Source organism: Chlorocebus sabaeus, chromosome 2, assembly GCF_047675955.1.
Source record: "Chlorocebus sabaeus isolate Y175 chromosome 2, mChlSab1.0.hap1, whole genome shotgun sequence".
Lineage (NCBI taxonomy): Eukaryota > Metazoa > Chordata > Mammalia > Primates > Cercopithecidae > Chlorocebus > Chlorocebus sabaeus.
Window position 1 is genome coordinate 95,200,754 of NC_132905.1, and position 25,511 is coordinate 95,226,264.

At 47.6% G+C, this 25,511-nt stretch overlaps 1 protein-coding gene across 2 annotated transcripts in view; it reads left to right on the plus strand.

Annotated features, from left to right (window-relative positions):
- BACE2 (beta-secretase 2) overlaps positions 1 to 25,511 on the plus strand; it is a 110,068-nt gene that overhangs the window by 34,533 nt on the left and 50,024 nt on the right. The window lies entirely within an intron of this gene.

Consider the following 25,511-nt stretch of genomic DNA (forward strand, 5'->3'; position numbering starts at 1 on the left):
AGCCACTGTCCGCATTCACAGCCTCCTGCAGCTTCCACTGCGCGGGTATCCTGGTCCCAGCCTTCTTAGTTGGCATTGCTCACCAGACCATTTTATGTGGGCAGGAATGAGGAGACAAGGAGGGCGTTCAGGGACACAGTTGCCTCTCTGCTGTCATACCCTACCTGCCTTATCCTCTGGACCATGCACAATGTTTATCATATGAAGTCTTTTGTTCTTTGGGAAATGCATATTAATATAACAGATACATACTTAGTATCCACAGTGTCCCAGCAGCCCTACAGCTCTGATCATAGTAGAGGTGGTTTTAAGAGAAATGTATTAAATAGAGTTGAGTTTGTTTTTCACAAATCAAGACACATCCACTCAGGGCCAAGTTGTGACATTCAGGTGAACCTGAAAGTTATGGCTTCTTTTATAGCCAGTTATCCAAGGGCTGAGACCATCGAACGGCCTGCCTTCTGAGCACTCGAAGCAAAAAGGATGGGAATGTTTGATACAAAACCCAGCACTTAAAACCTATGAGGCTTTCAGCTGTGACTCTTACTGTCTCGCCTCCGTCTGGGAAGTTCATTGATCTTCAAAACCTGGCAGGCTCCTCGGGGGAGAGAAGATTTAAGATGGAGCAGTCAACTCAAATCCCTCTTAGGTCCAAGAGCCGAGAGGTGCAACGCACAGCTAGTTAGGAACATATGAACATCCTCCCAAAGAGCTGCAAGACCCTTTTGTGTGTAAATCTAAATTCAGGAAATTATGTGGTGAAATGGGTTTTTTTAAAGTTTGCACTTAGGCCCTTTTCCAAAGAAAATCTATGTTGACAGTGGAGGGAGAAAATGTTTGAGTTAATTGATGAGGGTTTTAAGCAGTAATCAGTATTTCCCAAACTAGCAAACCCAGCATGTTTTAGGGTCATTGTCAATGATTAAAATTAAAATTTAGTTGTTTCAAAACTTTGGTTGAATGCTAGCCACTGGAGGCCTGGTGTTAGATGAACAGAGTGTATTGGGATGCTAAAAAATATTAAGTGCACATCCCATCTTTGTCTGATACTGGTTTTTATATAATTTCTGTTTTAGGAAATTGTGAAATCATGTAAGACAGTTTTCAGTATAAATTATTTTCAAAAGTCTTTGTGCTAAATGATCAGGCATGACCGTAGTGAGCTGTTTGTTATTTGTTATGGTTAATGCTTAGTTGCCATGTGCAGAAATGGATGGTTAGATGTTTGATTAGGGGATTGTTGAAGGTGGTGTGAGGGCTGGATATTGACTCCAGATGAGTTTTTGAGATGCTACCGGGATGAGGAAGGAGCAGGAAATCATATCACATGACCAATGCTTGGAGGATTTCAAGGGGGTGTACAGCCCACCCACCACCACCCCAGAAGAGGGATGCCATGGGTCCTGGGCAGGAAACACTCTACACTCAGCAAGCTGCCAGCCAGGTAGAAGAGAGCATTATTGTAGAGGACAGGCTGGGGTCTGCTGGCAAGCAGTAGGGGATGGGAAATAGCCAACTGGAAGTTTCCTGGGGACAGGCACCAAGTCCCTTTCACTAGCTGTTTATTTCAGGATAGGCCATCGCTCCTGGCCCTGGTCAGGTCCTCACCAAATACTGTACAATTAAACTGAGAAAGGGAGAACGTGGTGAAAAATATGCACTAAAACTGTAACAAGTGGCTGGGCGCGGTGGCTCACGCCTGTAATCCCAGCACTCTGGGAGGCCAAGGCGGGCAGATCACAAGGTCAGGAGATCGAGACCATCTTGGCTAACACGGTGAAACCCCGTCTCTATAAAAATACAAAAAATTGGGCCGGGCGCGGTGGCTCAAGCCTGTAATCCCAGCACTTTGGGAGGCCGAGACGGGCGGATCACGAGGTCAGGAGATCGAGACCATCCTGGCTAACACGGTGAAACCCCGTCTCCACTAAAAAATACAAAAAATTAGCCGGGCGAAGTGGTGGGCGCCTGTAGTCCCAGCTACTCGGGAGGCTGAGGCAGGAGAATGGCGTGAACCCGGCAGGCGGAGCTTGCAGTGAGCTGAGATCCGGCCACTGCACTCCAGCCTGGGTGACAGAGCGAGACTCTGTCTCGGGAAAAAAAAAAAAAAAAAAAAAAAAAAAAAAAAAAAAAAATTAGCCAGGCGTGGTGGCGGGCACCTATAGTACCGGCTACTTGGGAAGCTGAGGCAGGAGAATGGCGTGATCCCGGGAGGCAGAGCTTGCAGTGAGCCAAAATCATGCCACCGCACTCCAGCCTGGGCGACAGAGCGAGACTGCGACTCAAAAAAAAAAAAAAAAAAAATTGTAACAAGCTAGGTCCTAAGGTAATGCACTTCCCATCACTGAGAAACCCAGCAGAAACTCTGTCACCTCTGTGTGCTGATGGACAGCAGTGCAGTCACTGGGAGATGGGACCAATTGGTGCTCCCCAGACCTCGCTGGTCAGCAGTTACCTGGGGACCTGGTTAAACATATGGATTCCAGGCAGCATTCTCTGGGCTGGAGATGTATATATTTTTTAAGTGTCTGAGGTGATTTCAGTGATCAGCCAGGACAAAATGATGACCCCGAAGATTTTCGTGTTTCTTAATAAAATCTGGTGCAGTGACTGAGTTTGGTTGTTGTTTTGGTGGAGAAGTTACTGTAATCCGCATGTGACTGCAAACATTTGACAAATCGGTATTTCATGGACACGTGATACTTGCCTAGTCCTGTTCTAGGCACCAAGCATCCAGTAGGTGCAACAGTCACCAAAAATCCTGCCTTCTTGGAGCTTACTCTGTCATGAAAGGGACAGGCAGGACAACATATTGTAGGCAGGGTGATAGAGACTATGAAAGGAGGGGGATAGATACTATGAAGAACATTACCACACTGGCAAAGGAGTGTCAGCAGTAGGGAAGTGTCACAAATTCATAATTATGGCCAGGGACGGCATCTCCAATGAGGGAGCTCTGGAGCAGAGACCTGAAAAAAGAGGGGTGGGAGTGCAAGGTGCATGGGGAAAGGTGTCCAGGCAGAAGGAAGAGCCAGCATGACGGCCCTGAGGAGGAGCTGTGCTCCTGTGCTGGAGGAACCCAAGGCAGCCTGTGGGGTGGAGAATGGAAGGTGAGCTGTGGGGAGGAAGGCTTGAGGAAGGAGGGGGAGTGCTGTTGATGAGAGTTGCCTGGCTGCGAGGGTGAATGAGGAGTGTGGTTTTGGAAACGCCAAATGGAGATGCCGTTCTTAACACCCAGGGGCAGAGCACCTGCAGCAGCTGATCGTGCCGCTGGGCCCAGAGACACCTGGACTTGAGAGTGCGCTAAGCAGAGGTGGCATTCGTAGCCCCGATGGTACACATGCCCCCATGGACTGGGCCTAGGGAGAGGAGGGGAGGTCTCAGCACAGGCTCCGGGACACCCCAAAACTTAGAGGTGGGGGAGGTAAGGAAGACTCAGTAAAGGGCCCCAAGGAGGAGGAGTCTGGTGAGGCAGGATACCGGGAGACTGACACGGGGCAGGGAAGAAAAGAGTTTTGTATTTTTATAGAGACAGGGTTTCACCATGTTAGCCAAGATGGTCTCAGTCTCCTGACCCTGTGATCCGCCCACCTCAGCAGGTCAGCTGTGGCTGGAGAGGACATTGCTACAGAGAGAAGAGTTGTTTTTTTGCGGGGGGTGGTGGCCCCAAGGGAGAAAGGGAGGAGAGGATCTGGAGTCTGTGAGCTCACTCAGCTCTTTCAAGGGGATTTCCTGTGGAGAACAGAGAGAGAGGGCTGAGGTTGGAGGACAATGTGGGGTGAAGAGTTTGCATTTTCTTTTTCTTTTTCTGAGATGGAGTCTCGCTCTGTCGCCCAGGCTGGAGTACAGTTGCGTGATCTTGGACTGCAGCCTCCGCCTCCCGGGTTTGAGCAATTCTCTTGCCTCAGCCTCCCGAGTAGCTGGAATTATAGGCGCCTGCCACTGCGCCTGGCTAACTTTTGAATTTTTTTTTTTTTTGTAGAGAGGGGCTTTCAATATGTTGGCCAGGCTGGCCTTGAACTCCTGACCTCAGGTGATCTGGCCACCTCGGCCTCCCAAAATGCAGGGATTACAGGCATGAGCTACTGCGCCCGGCCAAGAGTTTGCATTTTCTTTCTCAAGATGGGAGATATAATGTCCCATGTGTAATAAGGGGGAGTGATCCTGGGAGATGGGGGAAAAACCGATGATGCAGAAGAGAGGGGGAATTAGGGGCGTGCTGTCCTGAGTGGGCACTGAGTGGGGTGGTCCTGTGCCCATGGAGAGGGGCTGGAGCTAGGACCGTGGATAGTACCTGTCTCCACTGCTGCTCCAGCAAACATATTTCACACTCACATTCAAGGGCTCTCACACGTATGTTGAAGACTTTGCCAAGGTTAATATGTTGCAGTTTTTTCTCCAAGTCTTCTTCATTTTTCCTGTCTCTAGAATGTTCTGAAAGATTTCTTTATGACTCTTCTATACCATAATTAAAGAAAACATCTGTATTTTGCTGGCAATAGAAGCCAAGGAGAGATGCATCTGTCATTTCTCTTCTGAGTTAGCATTCTTTCAAAATATCTGGTCACCATAAAAATGTAGAGGTCAGTCAATAGAGATTTAATGCTTTCTTGTGAGAAATTCCCTTGGAAGGCTTTAAGAAAGTCTTTTTAGAAGAGAATGATATCTTTGATCACCATATGCCTATTAAAATACTTTTTTTTCTTGTGGGTTTAACATGGAAAAAAACATCAAAGCCTTATATGAGCCACATACAAATAGCCTGTTTCTTAAATGGCTGGCCTGAAATTAGCAAAGGGTAGCAAATTGAACACAATAGATTTTCTATGTTGCACATTCCAAGTTTGGGCCGATCAGATCCCATGCAAAAAGATTAATGTAAAACAAAGATGAAATTTTAGATTCTAAGAAGATTTCATTGTAAAGCTAGGGCACAGCATTCCACGTTCAGGTGAGTACTAGGATTTGTAGATTATCAGTCATTATCATTAGCATACTCACATATAATTGTCATTGTTTCTAACAAGTGTTTGCACCTTTTCAACACTTAGAAATTAAATCACATTTTCTGCTTTCAAAGCCCTTTAATCAATATTTTATAATGTATTTTCATAGATGAAATAAATTTGAGTTACCCCAATTATAAGATGGTTACTCCTTGCAATTATTCTAGATATGAAGATTCATTTTTCTAAAATGTGGTAGAATTGCAAGGCTATTCAGCAGGTCAGTTTTAAATACAATATGGTTATTATTCCATTATCTTTGCGTGTGATTGAAAATAACAGATTGTGTGATTGGCAAAATTCATTTCCCCATTAGAAAATTTACCTTCCTACTTCTGTTGTGTCTTATATAGTATACTTATTCTGTTGCCTCGAAAAATATTATAATAAATAGAAGGGCTAATTTTTAAGCGTGTTGAGTGGCTGAGGAGAAATGAAATTTTGAGTGGAAAATCTCACATGAATTGTCTGTAGTTGCTTGTACTTCATCCCTCACCAGTCCAAAAGCCAATTCCACAGGAATTGAAAACTGTTATGAAAGAGAAGGCTGGTCTTCCATCTTAACATCGGGTCATGAATTCAATGAGGAACGCTGTATATTCTTCATCTCTATGACCCAGGCACATAGTAGCTGCTCACTTAATATTTATTCAAAATAAATATTTATTGAAAAAATGAATCTCCCCCAAAGAACTGAAAGCAGGGTCTTGAAGAGATATTCGCACACCTGTGTTCATAGTGGCATCATTCACAATAGCAAAAGGTGGAAACAGCACAAGTGTCTGTGGACAGATGAACGGATAAACAAAATTCTGGTCTAAAACATATGTATACTTTGCCCTAACAAAGTACCCTAGACTGAGTGGCTTGTAAATAATGTAAATGTATTTCTCTTAGTTCTGGAGACTGGAAACCCAAGATCCATGTGCCAGCATGGTCAGGGTCCAACGAGGGCCGCCTTCTGGGCTGCAGACTGCCTGCTTTTCATTGCATCTTCAGATGGCAGAAAGAGGGTGAGAGAGCTCCTCCATCCTTTTTATAAGGGCACTAATCCCATCCATGAGGTTCCATCCTCATGACCTAATCACTTCCCAAAGGCCCCACTTCCTAATAGCACCACCTTGGGGATTAGGATTGCAATAAAAGGCAGGGGACACAAACAATCAGTTCCTAACAACATATAATGGAATATTATTCAGCCTTAAAAAGGAAGACAGTTCTGGCACATGCTGCAACGTGGATGAACCTTGAAGACCTTATGCTATGTGATATAAGACTGTTACAAAAGGACAAGCACTGGATGATTCCATTTATGTGAGGTCCCTGGAGAAGGCTGATTCATGGGGACAGAACATTAAGGGTGGTGTCTGCAGGAATGGGGAGTGAGGAGTCGTTTAATGGGTAACGGTTTCAGCTTTGTAAAATGAAGTGAGTTCCTCATGTGGGTGATGATGATGGTTACACAACAACGTGAATGTACTTAATGCCATTTCACCTTTAAAAAGGACTGAGATCGTCAATTTTAAGTTATGTGTATTTACCACGTGTTAGAAAAAAATGAATGTTAATATCTAGAATAATCGCAAGGAGTAACCATCTTATAATTGCAGTAACTTGAAAGTCTTGCCTGATGCTGCGGCAGATGTATATGCTTATCTCTTTCTGTTTTTACATTTATTTAAAATTGTGGCAAAATTTGAATGTTGGCAACCAGGGTAAAGTTAATGATGTTCCTTTTCTGTAAGTTCAGGTTTGAAGTGGCTCTTCAATTGCTGTCATCAATTCTTGAGCAAAAGAGAACATTTAGTGAAACTCCAGAAACATCTTGAGAACTAAGACATTACACCTTTGATAAGAATTTGATTACACTCCTTTAGAAAATGTGCAGAAAGAGCTAATTTTTAGGTAAAATGACATGTCCTAAAATTTTTGGAAATGCGTAATGGGTTCTTGGGGGTTCTTTGGGGGTGGCTTTAGTTGTCACTTGGGAACGGAAAAAGCTAACTAACCCTGTTAATAGAAATGTTATTCGACTTATCCCCCTCCCCAGCTATCATCAAAGTATGAAGGTCAAAGCTCTTTGTCCTTTTTAATAGTTTGTTTTCTTAAAAGTGGTTGAGTGTGAATTTTCTCTTGCGTGGGGAAAGGATCATTGTTTTTATTGGCGTCAGTGAATGCGCTCACACATGACTGTTTAAATATGTCTTCATTCCTTAGTCAGTGGGATTGCATCCTGCTGGAAGACAGATTGTGTAACCTCAGAGGCTTCCAGGGAAACTCCAGTCCCAGGGAGAGAGTGGGACAGTGGCATCCTCTATAGAGAAAGCACCCCTTGTTCTCTCTCTCTGCCTCCTCAACCCCGCCCCACTGATCTCCCTCCTGGTGCACACTGTATTCAGAAGGGCCGTTGGAGCAGAAGAAAACATCCAGCTCACCTGTCACTGAATATCCCCTGTTGCAAAGGAACACAGGCTCTCTGGCCTCCAGCCCACATCTGCGGAAGCTTGGTTGGAATGAGGCTGCTTACGGCTGCCTTTCAGTCCACGTTTGGTTTCGGCATCCAAGAGGCAGAGCGAGAATCAGACCCTGGACAGTGGTGATCCCTGAAGGCAACCGAGTCATATGCAGTCTCTTGGCAAGCAGCCAGTGCTCTCAGTGGGGACACCCTGTCTTCAGGCATGCTGCTCTGTGGCCCTGATTACAGTGGTGACATTGCCTGATTCTGGCCTTGGTTCTGCCTATCACTGGCCAGGCAGCCATGGACCAAGCTCATACCATTAGGGCCTTAGGAAGGGAGGGGGATGCAGGTAAAAGTCGTTTCCCATCCACAGCCACCTACGGAGGAACAGAGCCTTAGGACGTTAAGTGGAACAAACCAAGTCACCACCCCCATGTAACAATGTGACCAAGAGTAAGAAAACCCGCAGATACACCTCTAAGGGTGGTGGCCTACAGGATTAACTTCTCTTTCTCTTCCAAGTGACTGCTCTCCCCACACCTTGGCCTCCACCAGAAGGGGATGTGGGCAGTGCACGCGGGACCTCACAGTGTCTTCTGCAGGGGTGAAAACAGTATTTAAAGCCCCTGTGACTGGGGGTGCCTGTGCCTTCTGGGGGTGGGAGAGGGCATGAAATCCTATCAGCAGGAAAGTCCATCCTCATTGCTCCCCTCCACTCGCCCGAGCCGGGCTGGGAAGAGAGGGGAGAGGACTTCAGAGGTGCCCAGACTGTTCCCAGGGCGAGGTCTATGTGGTCCCCATTTGTTCGGAGATGATAAGTTCACCCGAGGGAGGAGCTGCCTTCTGGACATGGGAGTGGCTGCCACTACCTCTGTGGGTTTCAGTGCCTCTCCCATGTCCAGAAGGCTTCTGATTCTGATGCAGTGGGAGATGGGGGCAGGACGGCAGGAGTACAGGGTGAGGGTTTGGGGGCTCAGGGGCTGCTAAGGATGGGGGTGTTTTGTTTTAGTTCCTGCCACCCCACTCTGCGCTCTGCTCTCCATCTCTTCCTGGGTCACCCATCACTGAAAGATGTGAGTCGTACACCAAGGTGGCAACCAGAGGGAGAAAAACAACCCCTAGGGGTAGGGAAGGCAGGAGCTCAGTGGAGGCAGCACCTGGATCAGGAGAGCTGGGCAGGGGCAAAGCGACCACCTGCCAGGGCGGGATTAAAAAGCAGGCATCCTCACGACAGCCTAGGAGGCCCTCGGATTGGAGCATTCTCAGCTGGAACGTTGCCTCTTGCAGCCACGTACAGGTGGTGCTGACACCCAGGCTGCTCCCAAACATTCTATCGTGCGGTTATGTCCACCCTGGGTCGCAGCCCATGTGCACTGTGGGAGGACTGCTGAACACACCACTGGGTCCCGGAGATTGTGCAGGCCACTGCTGGTCTGTGTCCAGACTAGCAGCAATGCAGAGATAAGGAATGCCAGTCTGGCGGATAATTTGATGCATGCCTTATTCTGCAGAGTGATGTATTTGAGAAACAGCCCTGTAACAAGAGAAAGTCGCACTACCCCTCTTTAAGTTCAAACACCACTGTGCCAGGCACTTTTCTAGAGGCAGGACAAGGTGTAAGGCTCAGAGCAACACTCTTTATTAGCCCAGTGTACAGACAAGGGGACTGAGGCTCAGAGAGGGTGGCAAACCTCAGATTCTGCCGCCAACAAGAGGTTGAGCTGGGGTTAGAATCAGTCCAGCACACCCGGAAGTCACTATTCTTTCCTGTGTGGAGAAGACGCAGGTGTATCCTGGGACCATGGCTAGGAAATGAACGTGAAACTCGCATCCTGTGAATGTTATGAAAGGACGTAGTTCCCAATATCTTTAAGGGCGTTGACTGTGGGTTTGGGATGAAACCTCTCCCCTCTGTAGAAATATGTCCTTTCCACTCTTCATAAGGGGTGTGTGCTCTTTGGAAAGTTTCAAAACTCAGGGAGGTCCCCCTCCCCGCTAACCACCTCATCACCCCAGGAATGAGGTTTCAGCTGCAGAGGTAGTGACAGCTCCCAGGTCCAGAAGAATTAGGAATTGGGGACCTGGATTTGAGTGATCTCTTAGGTTCTTTTTTGTTGTTGATTTTTTTTAGACGGAGTCTCGCTCTGTTGCCCAGGCTGGAGTGCAGTGGTGCCATATCGGCTCACTGCAAGCTCCGCCTCCCAGGTTCATGCCACTCTCCTGCCTCAGCCTCTGGAGTATCTGGGACTACAGGCGCCCGCCACCACGCCTGGCTAATGTTTTGTATTTTTAGTGGAGACGGGGTTTCACCGTGTTAGCCAGGATGGTCTCGACCTCCTGACCTCGTGATCCGCCCACCTCGGCCTCCCAAAGTTTTGGGATTACAGGCGTGAGCCACAGCGCCTGCTCTTCTCTTAGGTTCTTAAAACGGGCCTCCTACACCCTAAATACTGCTCCCTCAACTTCAACCTCCACGGTTGGTATCAACCTGCTGTCAACTAAAAGTAAACTCCTAAGCCCCCCACCAACTGAGCAGACCTTCTTTTTGCCAAGGAGACCCCCCGCTAAAAACCCTTACAAACTTAGTTCTCAGCCATGATGGGACAGGAGATCAGATACACCGTGTTACACTTTCTCCCTTTTATAGTTTAGGCACAACGACTGACCAGTACTAATGTTAAAATAGAGAATAGAACAGACTGTTTGTGGCAACAAGATACCAACTTATAAGCAGCACCTCAGGCCACGCCAGGCAAGGGTTGAGTCGCGTACTCTACATTTGGAGAACGGATTCTGTTCTCACGCCACAGCAGCGTCTTTTTCTCCAGCAGCTAAACACACACTGGCCCGAGATAAGCAAGATTCAAATGACTGCAGCTCATCCACCCACAGAGACTGACTGACCCTGTTCCACAGCCATGGCCACAGCTCTGATTGGGCAGGAGACTGACTTCAGGAACCTCCTCCAGATAAGAGACCCCTGACTGTGGACTGGCTCTTGCTGGTTTGCAGAGGCTGCTCACTTCAGTGCCTTCCAGTCCCGAAAAGATATTTTTGACACTTTGGGCCTAATTGTGATACATTTAAATGTTAAGACTCCACCCCAGAGTGAACACAGGAGGCATGTAACATGGATGTTCAATATGCATGCATCAGGACCACCTTCATGAATATTCATAGTTCCTCCTGTAACCTGCTGCATATGTATATTTAGCCAACCTATTCAGCATAGAGCTCCTTCCCCAACCCCTCCTCCTTCAAAGTGTCTATCTCTGGTCTTGCACAAAGGCACGCTTCCCAGACTAGAGGATGGCTGCCTTGCACCTTTATAAGAAGGTATTCTTTTCACCTTCCCAAATGTATAAATATTGTGTTGAGATTTTTTTTTTAAGTGAACACTGCTAAATGCTAAGCATTTGGTGGAAAACCACCACATTCCAGAATCAGGCAGCCAAGCCCATCCCCCCCACTCCCCTCCTCCCCGCCTGCCACCATCCACTTGGCAGTTGTGGTTTTCCCAAGAGTATCCACGTGTCTCTCAACATGTGTCTTTCTAGTAGGAGCCTGTGCAGCAATAGTGAAATGGCTCACACTCTCACACGTGCACACACAGCCGGAATAAATTGTATAATCAAGCTCCTCTTAGCTAAGTTCTGTAACATCTGTTTGTGTTAAGTGGTGCTCTTTGAAAATGATTTCCCCCTCCCTCCTTCATAAAAACAACCTTAATTTTAGATTGTGGAGAAATGGCGCATGGCAATTATTTTTGCTTTCTTCAACAAGATGTGTTTAAGTAAATGAGATTCATTTCTAGAACTGAAGCACTGAAAGAGCCTGATTAACAGAATCAGTGCCTACAATCATATGTAATAACTGTGGGCAAACAGCCCCGCATGGCTGGGCTGCAGAGGCCACTGCTGCTGTGGGTTCGGCTTGCCGGCAGACTTCAGCAGATGGGCTGCTAATATAATTAGGAATCGTTGTGTTAAATGAGCCATTATTTAAATTATCTGCTAATTTTCCTATCTATTAACCTGCTGAAAAAGAGAGAGTAATATCTGAGAAATCTCAGGCTGCTAATCACTAACTAGATGAATCACCCAGTTTTTCCCTTTAATGCAACATTTTACCTTATTGCAGCAATTAGCAAATGGCTTTCTGTAGGGTTATTGCCCGATGCATCAACCGGAGATTAAGAAGGGACAGTGGGAGACGTCCACAGTCTGCTTAGGTTTCATCCAGGTGGCAGATTGGTGACTAGACCATGGCTTCTAGCCTAGGAGGCTCTTGGCTTTCCCGACCACTGTTTTCTTGTTTATTTCATAGTCTCTGAGTTAGAGGATATTTGGCCTTTAGAAAGCTTCTCTTAATCCATTTGGGCTGCTATAACAAAATAACTTAGACTTGGTGGCTTATTGATGGCAGACATTTATTTCTTACAGTTTTGGAAGCTGGAAGTCCAAGACCCAGACACTGGCAGATTCAGGTCTAGTGAGGGCTTCATGCTTCATAGAAACAGTGCCTTCTCTCTGTCTCTTTACATGGCAAAAGGGATGAGAGTGCACTCTCAGGTACTTCTGTAAGGGCACTAATCCTCTCTCTTAGGGCCGCACCCTCATGATCTAATTGCCTTGCAAAGGCCTTGCCTCCTAATATCAGTATATTGGGAATAAGGGTTCATCATACAAGTTAGGGGTCAGGGCACAGACATTCAGACCACAGCAGAGCATAAGGTGAGGACTGTGTGAGTAAACTTCTCTCACTCTCCCTACCCTGAGACACTGGTAGGGGGCAGGGAAGTGAGGTAGGAAGGGAGAAGGGGGTCAGTACAGGGTGCACTCAGAGTGGGCTATTGTGGTGCACATCTGGGGCTCAACCCCACCGAGGGCTTCTGGGGGATGGCACAGAGACTACTCCAAATTGTTTGCCTGGGGAGTAGGGGAGCAAGGGTTTGGACCCACCAGCTGTTTATTTTTGGTCAAGGACTGCTCCCAGGGGCATTCATTCTCTGGCACATCAGACCTAACTTGGACACTAGATAATCTCACTCCTGAGGTTACAAAAGCTGAAGTTAGTGCCCAAGGAATATGGGTAGGCCACCAGCAATCTCTGCTGTCTTCTTGCTTCTAGCTTTGCTTATACTTGGACATTTAAGAGACAAGTTTGTGGTTATTTATATAGCAGCTGGGAAGTTGACTAAGTTTAGCCTGCCCTAGCCACGTCTAGAAAATCTAAATTAATTCTTTGCACACATGATTTAGGAGTTTGGCCTGTTGAACTTTCTCCAGCTACTTCCAACTTCTTGGCAGATTTGTTGACCTAATTGGCTTTCTCTCTGCTCCCAGGTAGGGCTCATGGACGTGCATCCTCATCTTGAGGAACAAGTGATTAGTGAACGCCTATTAGTTGTAGGCACTGTGGGGACCATCAGAAAGAGACTAAGAAGAAGAGCTTTGTTCTTAAGGAATTTACAAGCTCATTGAGAGGAAAGATAGGCAACCGGGATGAAATTAGAGAACAATAAAAGTCACGAGACAACCCTGGACACCAAAAATCAGGGCATGAGCTGTCTGAGAGGAGTAAATCAGAGCTGCAGCTGGGAGGCCTTCTGGGGAATGCCTGGACTTAGCCTGGATCTCAAAGGTAACCGCCTGTGTACGGTTTATCATTTACTCTCAGCCAATGGGCAGAAAGGGTGACAGGTGGCTTCTACTTGCATCAAAACAAAATAAGGAATATAAAACCTCACAAATCATGCCATTTTAAAAAATGAGTAAGCTGGCCGGGCACGATGGTTCACACCTGTAATCGCAGCACTTGGGGAGGCTGAGGTGGGCAGATCATGAGGTCAGGAGTTAGAGAGCGGCCTGACCAACATGGTGAAACCCCGTCTCTACTAAAATACAAAAAAACTAGCCAGGCATAGTGGTGGGTGCCTGTAGTCCCAACTACTTGGGAGGCTGAGACAGGAGAATGGCATGAACCCGGGAGGTGGAGGTTGCAATGACCTGAGATCGCGCTACTGCACTCCAGCCTGGAGAGAGTGAGGCTCCGTCTCGAAAAAAAAAAAAAGTAAGCTTTGTCTGGGCAGGGCCTGGCATGGGGAGAAAGTTTTGACTGTTTCCAAGAACAGTTCTATAGGATTTTTCAGGAAGATTCCTTTAGAATCAAATTACTCCAGAATCAGCCATTTTCCTTGTCCAGAGGTTTTAGTGCCACAGGATGCTGTGGACTGTGTGTCCCTGGTCACCAGGAGCTGAACTCAGTTTACTCAGTTTTCCCACCTTGCTGGCTAAAACTGCACGTGGAACTGGCGCTAGTGTTTATTTGCTCACTCGCCGTGAGCCAGCACTGTGGAAGCGTGTGTCACAGCATTTACTTCTCACAAGCACCCCACGAGAATGGTCGTCGCCCCCTTTCCTAGAGGAGGGTGCAGAGAGGCCTGGGGAGAGGAACCCACCCAGGCGCCGGCACACGAGTGGTGGAGGGAGATTGGACGCCAAGCCCTGCGTGCATGCAGTCGTTCTGCTCAGTGAAGTGTGGACAGAATTTGTTGGACGGGAGGGTAGAATTGTCCTCACAGGGCTTGTGACGCAGCCGGAAGATGTTCACATTCAGGACATGTCTAGTTCCCACCCCCTGTGACGTGTGTGTAATGGTCATCCCTGTTTTATCATTATTTTGTAAAATCTGATTATGCAGTTTTGGGTGGGGTTGCTGGAACTGGGGCATATTGTCAAGGAAGTCTATGCCAAAGACGAACAGTTTCCATTGTGGGGGCATAGAATTTTCACACATCTTCTGGAATAGATCATCTAAACTCTTTTTACTCTCAGATTTTCTGTATAATTGGTAGGTGCTCAAGAGATTTGTTTTAGAAATGAACAAGCCACCTTCCTTTTGCCTGGAATGTGCGTTTCTCCCACTTGCTCTTCACTGCATGAATGTCTGTCTAACCTTGACTTTCATTTATTCATTCAACCACTGTTTAGTGAGCACCTACTATGCTCCCAGGCACTGTCTGAGGTACTGGTGACAAAGAGATGAGCCATTTAAGGGCAGGTCCTGGTGGACAGGCCATTCTCCCTACTGAACTCTGCACTCCGCAGGGGCCAGGACACAGGCACCATCATCTTTGCTGCTCTCACCCCCTGCCCCAGGCTCAGCACATCAAGGACCTGCATCTGCCCTGCAAAGGCCCTTGAGGCCGCTGATGTTGGTGGCAGGGTTGGAGTAGTTAAAAGCCTACTCTCAGCTCTCATGGAGGTCACACTGTGCTGGGGGCATTATCTGGAGAAGACAGACTCCTGTGTGACAGTGATGTGCCCAGGACAGGGGCACAGAAGCCTTGGGAACACCATGTAAAGTTAGAGGAAGAGGTATGGGGGAGGGCAGAGATCTGAAGGAAGGACTGAGGGGGCAAACCAGGAGGGCACATTTCCAAAGCTTCACTGAGGGACTGGTCACTTGCGGCCAGCACTGCCTGCAGGCTGGACAGGTCAGGGGAGAGCTCGGAGGTGACCGTGGGCCTGGAGCGTGGAGGTCATTGGTGAGCTTGGCCGGTCATGGAGAGCTGAGGCAGAAGCTCCATCTCTGCAGGTGGAGGAGAGGAAGGGAGAGAGGAATTGAGATGGGAGGTGGCCCACTGCTGGATGCTTGACTGCGAAGGGAGAAGGAACAGTAGCTGGACGGAGTGTGTTTTGGGTTTTGCCATTTTTAAGAAGGCGAGAAGAAATTCGTCACTCAGTTCCTGCAGTTCCACCTCCTTAGGTCTCTGGTAGCTTGGAACACAGACGGTTTTTAAGGGCGGGTCCTGGTGGACAGGCCGTTCTCCCTACTGGACTCTGCACTCCGCAGGAGCCAGGACACAGGCACCGTCATCTTTGCTGCTCTCACCCCCGCCCCAGGCTCAGCACAGCAAGGATCTGCATCTGCCCTGCAAAGGCCCTCGAGGCCGCTGATGTTGGCGGCAGGGTTGGAGTAGTTAAAAGCCAACGATTATCAGGGTAGAAGACTCCAGTTGCTGCTGGAAAACAGGTTTTTCTTAGTTGTGATTGTGTTCTGGAAAAATGGAATGTGAGTTCTATGGGAGGCTCCCTAGTATCAGGAATGAAGCAGGGAACAGGGGTGGGGACATCAGGATCTCCCCGGGCCATTTCACATCTCCAAGGCATTCCTGTTTTCCTCAGTGGTAAAGTGGGAATCTGTCTATTGTATGAGCTTTTGAGTCTTTTTAAGTTATGCTTTGTTTGAAAGTTCAGAACATTCCCTGAATTTGAGAATATATATTTTCAATGACCTTTTACGTAGCTGGAGGGACATGGGCCAGGGCTAGGCTGGTGTGTGTGTGTGTGTGAACACATGCATACATGCACGTGAGGTTGAACCCGAAGAGGCAGGAAATAATTTTGGAAATTCCTAGAATAAAGGAAGGGGCAGATTAAATTGCTGGCATGTGGCGTGAGGTGAGGAACCTGGAAGGAACCCACAGCCTGAGTGTTTGAATTTTCCATTGTTTCAGAGTGCCTCGTGTGAAATTTATAGAGCAGGTGGCATTACTGTTTTTTATCTCTGTGGTTGAGGCTACTTGCAAAAGTGGGTAACGGTCTTGGCTAGGATTCAACACGAGAAAGGTCCATTTCCAGTGTCACCACGCAGAAAATGGTGTCGGCTTCTGTGGGCCGCTGAGACACACGATGTGATGCACAGTCCAGAGCGTTTACTGTCCCCTGGAGACTCATCGCTTGCCTGACTTTGTGGCTGCCTTGTTTATTTGGGGTCATTTCTATCAGATCATATACTCTAGAAACTACCATGGTGGTGACCAGCTTTGCCGAGCCATGACTCTGAGTTGAACCTTCTTGAAAACCAGCTTTTGCTGGAACCGCCACAAAAGATATGGCTGTGCTGAATGCCTGGGTAATGGGAAGAAATCACCTGTGTGAAAGAATGCAGTCTGCACGTTGGTCTGACTTTCTCTGCATTTGTGTTCCCTGCCTCTGCAGAGGGGAGTGACATCCCTGAGAGGCAGGACCGGGTCTGGGCGTGTGAGAAAGAGCTCCGGTCACGAGACGATGCAGAGGTTGCGGTGGAACTTCAGGTGGAGGGAAGCAGGGTGAAATGTCTCTGGAGAGAGTCCCCCGTCCCTAGGGCTGCTGCGTGGAGGGCACGTCTTGTTCCTGTCTTGGCTCTTGACTTGCAGTCGCAGTCAGTGTGGATGTGCATTGCCAGCCTGGCCGGCTGGGTGTTGGGTCTCCTGGGCTGCTGAGTGCAGAGTCACCAGCGAGACCCAGAAACGGTTATGAAATGGCTTCCACGATGGACAGTGGGCACAGGGAGGAAGGCTGATCTTGTTCAGAAATCTGTAGCTGTTCTTTTTTTTTTTTTTTTCTTTGAGATGGAGTCTCGCTCTGTCGCCCAGGCTGCAGTGCAGCGGCATGATCTCGGCTCACTGCAAGCTCCGCCTCTTGGGTTCAAGCAATTCTCCTGCCTCAGCCTCCTGAGTAGCTGGGATTACAGGCACGTGCCACCACGCCAGGCTAATTTTTGTATTTTTAGTAGAGATTGGGTTTCACCATGTTGGTCAGGCTGGTCTCAAACTCTGATCTCGTGATCCGCCTGCCTTGACCTCCCAAAGTGCTGGGATTACGGGTGTGAGCCACTGCGCCCGGCCCAATCTATAGCTGTTCTTATCTGTGACTTTTAATGGCCAAGAAAATGTATTTCCTACTGTTGTGCAATTAGTTATTGTTTTAGGGCGATTGATGTTTCTTGCCTAACATCCACACTGTCCTCTTCTCAAGGCCTAATATTCTCTGCTTTGCCTTGTAAAGGAATTATTTTGTGTGTTTTTTTCTGTCTCTCCTTACCTCTTTACCCCCCTCCTTTCCCTGTTTACCCCCTTTTAGCCAAGCAACTTCAAAATTCATCTCACCTCCAGCAAACATTTAAATCCCCAACACGGAGACAGTGGTGAAGACTCAGGGTCATGTGCTTTCCCTATGGCAGCTCATGGCAGCTTTGGCGAGGTATCTGCTAGTTGAGCCTTGGTGCTTTCCAGCCTGGGTGCTGGACACGTCGTACTTTGGAGCCCCCTCCCAGTGATCGTTTAGGTCCCGGGCCTTGCTCTTTTCACATCAGCCATAGAAGTGGCTTTTGCTCTTGTGATAATCCTAAGCTGGCTGCAAAGAAGATGTCACAGAGCCAGCTCTGCAGGCAGCGAGGAGGCCTGGAGGCCGGCATGCCTTGAAGATGGACAGAGCAAGTAGAGACCTGGCCAGTAGCAGGTGAGCAGGAAGCCTGGGGACATGCCTCCGAGACACAGCCTGAGGGCTGCCAGCCCCTACCAGAAACTGGGAGAGACAAGAAGGGCCCTTCCCTGGAGCTTCTGTGGGAAGTGCAGCCCTGCCCACACCCGGAGTTTGGACTTCTGGCCTCCACAACTGCAAGAAAATAAATGTATATTATCTCATGCCAACCAGTTCGTGGCTGTTTGTTAAGGCAGCCGTAGGAAATTAATGTAAAAAGTGAGTCCCATTTTGCAGGAAACTTGAATCAGACCCACCAACGTTAAGATGTGTCAGTAAAACTATAGAACGATGGTTCTAATATAAACAATAAAACTATAGAACTTTGTGGCTATGGAAAGAATTCTTCAGTATCCAAGGAGAAAAAGTCACGTGTAATGAGGAAAAATAAGACATGCTTTAGTTTTCTCCACAAATACTCACTTTCGAAAGACACTGGAGAAAAAAAAAATTTATATATATATGTGTGTGTGTGTGTGTGTATGTGTGTGTATGTATGTGTGTGTGTGTGTGTGTGTGTGTATATATATATAAAGTGTTAAGGGAAAAAAAAATATGACCCAAATGCATAAAACCCAGGCAGGTCATTCTTCTAGTATAAAGGCCATGGAGAGGTACTCACATGCGTGAAAGCCCTTGGTGAAGATGGTGTCCAACTTTGGATGGGGCCCATGGGAGGCTGAACAAAACCTAGCCATTGGAGAGCTGGGTGAAGTCAGGGACAGGAGGACTGGTAGGAAGGAGAGAACCTCTTGCCTTATAGAATGACTAAGCAACTGTGGGAAATATGGGTATCAAAAACAAATCTTGAAAATACATAAACAACACTGTAACTTGTGGAGAGGTTGGTGGGACTGAGATTCCTGGTGACACAGGTACATTCACCAACTCATCTTCCTTTATGGAAGGAAATTCTGACAGACAATAGATAAAAAATATTGGCAGGTAGGTAGAAAAGAAAGATGGTCATGCATTATGTAAAATTACAGAAAAGCATATCATGAAAGTAAAAAGAATGTTATAATCCAGCACTTCTTCCTGTTGCTCCCTATCCTAGAGCACCCCCTGTCCCTTCCAAACCTCTTGATTTTTTTTTGAGATGGAGTCTTGCTCTCTTGCTAGGCTTGAGTGCCGTGGTGCCATCTCAGCACCAGGTTCAAGCGACTCTCTTGCTTCAGCCTCCCGAGTAGCTGGGATTACAGACACGCACCACCACGCCCGGCTAATTTTTGTATTTTCAGTAGAGATGGGGTTTCACTGTGTTAGCCAGGTTGGTCTCAATCTCCTGACCTCATGATCTGCCCACCTTGGCCTCCGAAAGTGCTGAGATTATAGTCCTGAGCCACTGCGCCTGGTCACATCTTGATTTTTTTAGAAGTGTGCAGAGTGGGGATCCCACAAATACCATTCTAAGTTGCTAAATCAAGAGGTTAAGAGATATCACATAAAGTTATAAAGAAAATGACTGAAATAATTTAAAAATAGATGTAAAGCTTGCAGATCAACAGAACAATTACTAAACACCAGAAATCTGTATAGTAAAGATGAAAAGAATAAAAGAAGAAACATTATAGCAGACAGTGTCACATAGGAAGAGAGAGGGTGAGGAAAAAGGTATATAACTGGATACAAAATGATAAATTCATCTCTTAAAATAATTCAGTTTGGGGGAATGTTTAAAAGATGGTGCAAGGATTCTGACATGCCTGCCCCCTTTGAGACTCAGGTTGTGGTGAGTTACTGATAGCTTTGTGTTTAGCATTTAAGAGCAGAAAGAGAGAGAACCCCAACCTTCAGGAATATCCGGTTCAACCAGACTGACCTAGAGACGGATCTCCTTCACTTACTTTGACCTGTTACCGACAATTTGATACATACAAGAATTACTCAGCCTCCAACAATTTATCTCCTGTAAAATCCATGTAAATGCAGATTTGTTTGGTGTCCTCTAAGTGGAAAAACCGCACTCTGTTTTCCCTCTGCTCTCACGCCACAGCGATCAACACAGAAGACTTCCGGGACCAAGTGTGTGGGGATTTCTCCCCACACAAACAATCGATCAGTTCTGCAACAGACACCAGCTGCGTGTCCTCTAATTTAGCTCAATTCCTACACTGTCTGCCTGGGGATGGCGTCGGACCCCAGAGTGAGGGCCCAGTCCCCCAAGACTGCCCCCAACTTCCATGCCAGTCGCGAGCTCCGGGTCATTGCCTGTGCTTCTGATCGATCGATCGGCTACAAATGGAAGATTTCCAGGATCCTATCCTTAGTTTGATTAATTTGCTAGATTTGCTCACAGAACTCAGGAAAACACGTACACTGGTTTATTATGAAGGGCATTACAGAAGATAGAGATGAAGAGATGTGTAGGGTGAGGTGTAGGGGGACGGGTTCAGAACTTCCGTGCCATCCCTGTACACGCCACCCTCCAGGAACCTCAGCTGTCTGGAAATTTAATGAACTCTGTTCTTTTGGGGTTTTGTGGAAGCTTCATTATGTAGACATGATTGATTAAGCCATTGGCCATTGGTGATCAGCTTAACCTTCAGCTCCTTCCCACTCCTGAAGGTTGGGGGTGGGGCTGAAAGTCCCAGTCCTCTAATCCTGCCTTGCTCTTTCCGGTGACCAGCCCCCATCCGGAAGCTACCTAGGGGCTGCCAGCCATCAGTCAACTCACAGCATACAAAAACACATCACTTTGGAGATCCCAGAGATTTTAGGAGTTGTATGCCAGGAAATGGGGATGAAATCAAATACGTATTTCACAATCTTTCATGCCCTTTTGTACGTGTATGAGAAATTAGGATTAAATCTAATCCAAATTGTGGCTTTGAAACTTGGGGGTGTTGAGCATCTAATATTTGGATGGAGAACCAGATAATAAATTATATAGAATAATATATATGTAAATATATTTTTGTATATGTGAGATTACATTCTATCTGAAATCCACTGAAACACCTCTGTAAAGAAGCAAGATCTTACATGTTTTCTAGGATATGTGTATTTGTAAATAGAAATTGAGAATAGAGCATTCGTTTACTAAAACTAAGATGTTTAAAGTGACATTTATAATCTCATTAGTTAGAGTGCCTTTGGTGGCCGGGTGTGGTGGCTCACGCCTGTAATCCCAGCATTTTGGGAGGCCGAGGTGGGTGGATCACTTGAGGTCAGGAGTTCAAGACCAGCCTGGGCAACATAGTGAGACTCCCTCTCAAAAAAAAAAAGTATATTTAAAAAAAAAAAAAAAAAGCAGAGTGCCTTTGCCATTGTTTTAGATTCACTTCAAACCTTCATCCCCTAAATCTGTTTCTCTACCATTCCTACAAAGTTTTTGTGAACATGATCTTCATTGATTGGGAGGGAATTCTCTGAAGTCACACAGTAGATTTTCATTTGAGAAAACAGGGACGTCACCACAAGTTATAGCACTGCCCCTGGCAGATGCCCAGGATTGTCGTTCATTTCTCTCCACTATTTCCACGGCCTCTTGCAGGGGAAGGGGCATGGTAGTTAGTAGATTAGGGAAGTAGGAGCTTGACTTTGTTTTTGCCAACAGCGCGAAAACTGTGTGTGCGGAAGCTACACACGGCTGGTGTGTGTGCACAGACTGCATTATCCTTGCTTGTTTATTTTTTTGGAATCTGTTATCTTTGTACCAAGGGCAAAATGAGTGTCTTTGATTTCACCTTTGAGAATAATTTCATTGTTGATTCCACAAATGTGTGTCTTCTGTGTGCCTGGCCCTGTTGGAGGCATGCATGGCAGAGCAGCAAACAGCAAAAATCCCTGCCAGAGGGAGGCAGCAGGAGCTGCCGGGACCCCGTGAATGGTATGATTGCTCATGGGGCCCAGGCAGTGGCTGAGTTGGTTACAAGCATGCGCTCGGAGTCTGACTCTGGGTTCCAGCCTCAGCTCTGCCACTTGCCCTTGTAGAGTTGGGGAGGTCAGCCTCTCTGCACCTCAGTGTTTCCATCTGTGACATGGAGTGATGACCGTGCTGCCCTCGAAGTGCTATTATGAGGTTGAAAGAAACTAATGGATGTAGGAAGCGCTGACAGCAGTACCCAGCCCACTGCAGGCCGTGTTCAGTGTCATGGTGTTATGCTTCAGAGAGGCGTGGTGTTATGCCGGGGAAAGGGAAGGGGAATGCACAGACCGGCGGGAAACTAGGAACAGCAGTTCTCCCAAAGGGCCGGCCAGGGTCAACTTCGCGGAGAAGGTGGTGTTGAAGGAAGCCTGGAAGGGAGCAATGGGCTGTGCCACATGAACCTGGCTATCCTGGGGAGCAGCCCCCACCCCAGCAGGGTGGCCAGGGGGAAGGCCCTCCCTTTGGGGCACGTCTGGGGCATTCATGGAGTGGCCTGGTGGTCAGCGTGTCTTGGAGGAATGAGGTCAGGGCGTGGTGAGTGACTCGGCAGACCATGTGAGGACTTTGCCTGTTGCTCTGGGTGACATGAGAGCTGAGGGAGATGGAGGGCTGACTCCCTCTGACTTAACTGTAATAGGACTGTGGTGGCTGCTGGTTGGAAGTAGGCCTAGGAAGGAAGCAGGGACACCAACGAGGACAAGGAGGGGATGACAGTGGTGTGGACCCCCAGTCTCCTTGGAGGAGGTGAGGGGTGGGCAGGTGTGGGCCAGAACCTGAAGGCAGAGTCCTCAGGAACTCCTGGTGGCTGGATGTGGGGTGTGAGGGGAAGGAAGCCCTAGGGATCACCTCTGGCGTGGCCTGGCCAGACCTGATGGAGCTGCCGTCAACCAGGATGGCCAAGTCCATCAGAAGAGCAGGGGTAGGGGCAGCCGGAGCTCAGTTTGGTCTACACCAGGCCTGAGATGATGTCCCATCTCAAGATGTTTCCTGGACCTGCTGTAACTAAGTACACAAACTGAGAGCTTAAAACAACACAAATGGGCCAGGTGCAGTGGCTCATGCCTGTAATCCCAGCGCTTTGGGAGGCCACGACGAGAGGATCACTTGAGCCCAGGAGTTCAAGACCAGCCTGGGCAACATAGTGAGACCCCCCTCTACAAAAAATAAAAATAAATTAGCCAGGCATGGTGGTACATGCCTGTGGTCCCAGCTACTTCGGAGGCTGAGGTGAGAGGATCCCTTGAACCCAGGAGTTTGAGGCTGCAGTGAGCCGAGATTGTGCTACTGTACTCCAGCCTGGGCGACAGAGTGAGACACTGTCTCAAAAAAAAAAAAAAAAAAAAAAAAAGGCCCAGGATTGTATTATTTCACAGTTCTAGAGGCAAGAAGTCTGAAATCAAGGTGTTGGTGGGGCCATGCATCCTCTGAAACTCCAGGTGGAGCCATCCGTTCCTCTTCCAGCCCCTGGCCATGGTCCTCAGTCCTTGGCGTTCTTGTGTCACTCCCATCCCTATCTCTGCTGCCACTTGGCACCCCCTGTGTGTCTGCTTTCCGTGCATTTTCCTCTGCCCAGAAGGACGCCTGTGATACTGGATTAGAGCTCACCCCCGTGGTCCTCACCTTCACTTGATTACCTCTGTGAAGACCTTTTTTCCAAATAAAGGCACATTCACAGGTGCAGGGATTAGGACTACAGCATCTCTTTTTGGAAAACACATCTCAACCCATAAAAGATGACTATTAGCCAGCCAGGGGGAGGTGTTGAATAGGTAGAACCCAGAGAGAGTGCATGCATGGGCCTGGGCTGAGATGCAAGCCTGGGGGTCGTCGACATGCCGATGGCGTTTGAAGCCTCGAGACTCATTGGGAACACCAAGGGTGTGAGTGGATGGATCCCAGAAGTGATTCCTGAGCTGAGCCCCGGGAAAGTTCAGCAGGTCGGGGAGATGAGAAGCACCCAACAGTGAAACTAATGTGAGGAGTCAGGGAAGGAGGAAATCAGGAAAGTGTGGGGCCCAGGATCCAGAGTGAAGAATGTCTCCGGGAAGAGGGAGCGAGACTGAATCAGATCCTGCCGACGGGTCATCTCAGAGGCAAATGCTGGACCCAGCTAAACTGAGGTCCTTGGCAAAATTATTCTGTAATTGTTGCTAAGATAATCCTAGGCAAAAACTTGCCTATTTTGCCTTTTCTTTTCTTTTCTTTTCTTTTCTTTTTTTTGAGATAGAGTATCGTTCTGTCACCCAGGCTGGAATGCGGTGGTGCGATCTAGGCTCACTGCAAGCTCCACCTCCTGGGTTCAAGCAATTCTCCTGCCTCAGCCTCCCGAGTAGCTGGGACTACAGGCATGTGCCACCACATTCGGCTAATTTTTTGTATTTTGAATAGAGATGGGGTTTCACTATTTAGCCAGGATGGTCTCGGTCTGCTGACCTCGTGATCCGCCCATCTCGGCCTCCCATAGTGCTGAGATTACAGGTGAGCCACCGCACCTGGCCTATTTTGATTTCTTTAGTCCACAGCTTTTTAAACTTGTTTTTCAACCTTTTGGGCTATATCTATGTGGCCTGTGTTTATTTCTAAAAGATGTGTTTATTCGGTAACAATTGGGCACATATCTGGACCTGGGATAGATGCTGGGCATAAAATGATGAGTAACAGACACACCTGCCCTGAGACATAGTTCACTGGGGAAGATGAGTGAAGCAACGGGATACAGGGCAACAGCCCAATAGCATTGGACCCTAGGGGACTGCAGATTAAAACCACGGTGAGGTACCATTCCACACCCATTAGCATGGTTCACATTGAAAAGACCAACACCACCAAATTTGGGGGCGGATACAGAGTAAATACACCAAATGGCCCATGGATCCATCGCTCATGGGAATATAACTTGGTAGACCCACATTGCAGACCTTTTCAGCAGTTTTCTTTAAAACATTAAAAATGTATCTAGTCAGCCGGGCACGGTGGCTCATGCCTGTAATCCCAGCACTTTGGGAGGTCGAGGCAGGCAGATCACGAGGTCAGGAGATCGAGACCATCTTGGCTAACACGGTGAAACCCTGTCTCTACTAAAAATACAAAAAATTAGCCAGGTATGGTGGCGGCACCTGTAGTCCCAGCTACTCAGGAGGCTGAGGCAGGAGAATGGCGTGAACCTGGGAGGCGGAGCTTGCAGTGAGCCGAGATGGTGCTACTGTACTCCAGCCTGGGCGACAGAGTGACTCTGTCTCAAAAAAAAAAGGTATCTAGTCTATGATCCAAAAAGTTTCACTCCTAGGTATTTACCCAAGAGAAATGAAAATATATGTCTGCAAAAAGACCTATACAGTGTGTCCATAGCTGTCTTATTCACAGTAACCTCAAACTGGACACAACTCAAGGGCCCGTCAAAAGTAGAGGCAAACTATGGTGTGTCCCTGCACAGTGAAGAGAAACAAAGGGCTGATGCAACATGAGGACGTCTCAGAGACAAGCTGCACTTAAGAAACCATGCTAAAAAACACACACACAGAAACCCGCATCATGACATTTATAGAATATTCAAGAACTGATGAAACCAGTCCACAGTCACAAAAGCCAGAAAGTAGTTGCTTCTGGGGACCAGAAGGGAAAGGGGCATAAAGGGACCTTTTGAGGTGAATAGAAATTTCTGCATCTTGGTTTGGGACACATGCCAGAACTCACCAGGCGAACATTTAAGATCTTGCATTTTTATCATACACAAACTATATCTCAAATAACCTAAAAAACGATGCTTGTGACAGGTGTTCCCAGGTGCCGTGCAGGGAGGTGAGGGGCCACCACCTGCCGTGAGGAGGCTGGGAGGCATCCTGGGGAGGGGAGGCCATGTTGGATCAGGG